The sequence below is a fragment of the Schistocerca nitens genome, chromosome 4 (genome assembly GCF_023898315.1).
Source record: "Schistocerca nitens isolate TAMUIC-IGC-003100 chromosome 4, iqSchNite1.1, whole genome shotgun sequence".
NCBI classification, from domain to species: domain Eukaryota; kingdom Metazoa; phylum Arthropoda; class Insecta; order Orthoptera; family Acrididae; genus Schistocerca; species Schistocerca nitens.
This window is the reverse complement of record NC_064617.1, coordinates 96621024-96623878: the sequence shown is the minus strand read 5'-3', so window position 1 is coordinate 96623878 and position 2855 is coordinate 96621024. Positions and strand designations below refer to the sequence as shown.

Below are 2855 nucleotides of genomic sequence, written 5' to 3'. Positions count from 1 at the left end.
GACGGAAATAGCCGAGGCGCCCCCGACCGTTGAACCAACATGGCGACGAGGGCTTCCCTCCCTATTAAAATTAAACGAGTCGCGGCAACTGTTCTCCGCTGCAGGACAGAGACACGAAATAATGAAAACAGTTAGTGACATAGTAATATCATGTTCACGACCTGTGCTATATAGTTGTTGCTCAGAAAACTGCTTTATATCCTCGTTTCACCGATGAAAATGTAATTTCCTTCGCGGTTAAAACGCGTGTTGCAGTCTGGGAGAACTAAGCTATAGAAATGGAATCAGGTACTACAATGTAAAAAATAACTTCCATTGAACGAATAGTCGATAATTTCTACAAATATCTACTATTTAGATACAACTACCGTTATCTTAATATTCTATGAAGTGCAGTAATTACTTCGCTTACAACATTATTTGGACTTTTTGAAACAACTAGAACGAAAGTTATCAGGCAGTATCGTAACTGTAGGTGATTCACTATTCGTGTCCATCATTAGGGTCTTTGCTGATGTTAAAACTAATAACTGGATTGACCTAATACATTTGATGCATTGGCGCTATTTGCCATCTAATCGATTGATTAGCGTAACAAAGGTAACAAATAAGCAACGTGGAACTTTGGCATATGGTGCAGTACGAGGCACATAATGTAGAGGAAGAGAAACAAATGTGGAATAGGAGGAGTAATATGGAGTGCTATGGTTTCTCGCCTTGTAAGTGCTGTACTTTCGTGAGCTGCTTGAAAACTACGTTCATCAACTGTAGCTGCTTTGGGATGCATTCATATAAAGTTGGCAACCATTGCAAGTGAGTGAAGCTGTTTTAACGAATTCACTAGGAGGAATAGTTGTTGCAGATTGGTGGTTTTCAGTTTCATTCTTGTGATAATACACAAATTATTAATATATTTTGTAAACAGACATTTAACTACTATTTAAATTTAATTTTCGATTTTACCTGATTTTCTGAATTTCAAGATGGCTGTCTCACTAATGTGGAATACAGTACTAGTGTTCCACATCTATATCCTAATATTCCATACTTTTTCCATACGAGGCTAAATACTAAACGTACCCAGATTTCAGAAAAGTTCTCCAACAACGATACCATGCTTTGGGAACGAAGTGTTAAGGAATTGCATCTATTCTGCAAAAGACTAAGACAAGACGTCCATTAATGCAGCAAAAAAACTTAGAAAATATTTGCGAAATCTGTTCGTCAAAATCTGTCAAAGGTAACCTGCAGTATACATGTAGGCTATCGAGGAAACGCATTCAGCAGAACAAACATGGACGGCGACGGTGGGTGGGGGGTGGGGGGAGGGACGGGGGAGGGGACGGGCGTGGCACTATCGAGAGATCAGTGACGGACTTCTTGTCATGAAGACAACGGGAAACCTACACAGGATATTCCAGGTGGTGATGTGACCCCACTCCTCCCGAACAGAATCTAGAATATTGACCACTGATACATCCTCGGTCAGTTCCTGTGATCTATAGAAACAATGGACACTCTGTACCTAATGCTCTTCATTTCCTTTGCTAGCTTGTGGTAACGGCCTTGGCGCAGTGAATACACCGGTTCCCGTCAGATCACCGAAGTTAAGCGCTGTTGGGCGTGGCCAGCACTTGGATGGGTGACCATCCAGGCCACCATGCGGGCGTGGCCAGCACTTGGATGGGTGACCATCCAGGCCACCATGCGCTGTTGCCATTTTTCGGGGTGCACTCAGCCTCGTGATGCCAATTGAGGAGCTACTCGACCGAATAGTAGCGGCTCCGGTGAAAGAAAACCATCATAACGACCGGGAGAGCGGTGTGCTGACCACACGCCCCTCCTCTCCGCATCCTCAGCTGAGGATGATACGGCGGTCGGTTGGTCCCGGTGGGTCACATGTGGCCTGATGAAGGAGTGCTTTTCCTTTCCCAGCTTACTTGTACAGTTCTTCATCAAGGCAATAATAGCTCTAATAAAACAAACACATAGCAAATATAGCTCCAGGAGAAATCATTTTGCCACTGAAGAACTCCAAAAATGGTTCAAATGGCTCTGAGCACTATGGGACTCAACTGCTGAGGTCATTAGTCCCCTAGAACTTAGAACTAGTGAAACCTAACTAACCTAAGGACATCACAAACATCCATGCCCGAGGCAGGATTCGAACTGAAGAACTCCGCCTCTAGCATTGGCAATGATGTCAGTTCAGCAAGAAAGGGAGCTCAAAAATTTCTTCATGTATGGCCTCTCTGGCTTAAGCCAGTCATTGATGATTAGGTCCTGCAGAGCTGTCAGATTGTGGGAATACTGACTGCTACGTGTCACTCGCTGTTTCAGGTAACACAGATATTGTCTGTGGCGGTGTTTTTCAACCTGTGGGTCGCGACCCCTTGGGGGGGGGGGAGGGTCATAAAGCTTTGCTCAGGGGGTCATGGTCGCAGGAGAAAGCAGTTTCAGTGTGGCTGGTAACGTGTGTTTCATGACGATCATCTGCTATGGTATAAATATCACATGGAAGTGACAAGGTTTTGTGAAAGCACCTTGCAACTTCTCTCACGTTCAGATCTGGTACTTATTTATAACAATGAATACGAATTTAATTTAAACCTGTTGAAGAGTTCAAATACGCAAACACTTGCAGCAGTGAGAAGCAACACAGTGTCTATCGATCTCTTCCACTTCTGCGGAATGGAACTAGGGCGGCGAGAGTCACGAAGTCTTCTGTAGATAGTATTTACCTCTGAGAGGTTTGCGGGAAGAGGGAAAGGATCACACCAACTTCCAGGCTGGAACGGCGGTGCAGTGGCAGCGTCTTGTGTATTACTGACAACTTAGTTGACGCTCCTATCATC

The 2855-nt window shown here is 44.3% G+C and overlaps 1 pseudogene; it reads left to right on the top strand.

The window, feature by feature from the left end:
* Positions 1-1556: 1556 nt before the first annotated feature.
* On the top strand, positions 1557-1675 carry LOC126253911 (5S ribosomal RNA; annotated as a pseudogene).
* The last annotated feature ends 1180 nt before the right edge of the window (positions 1676-2855 follow it).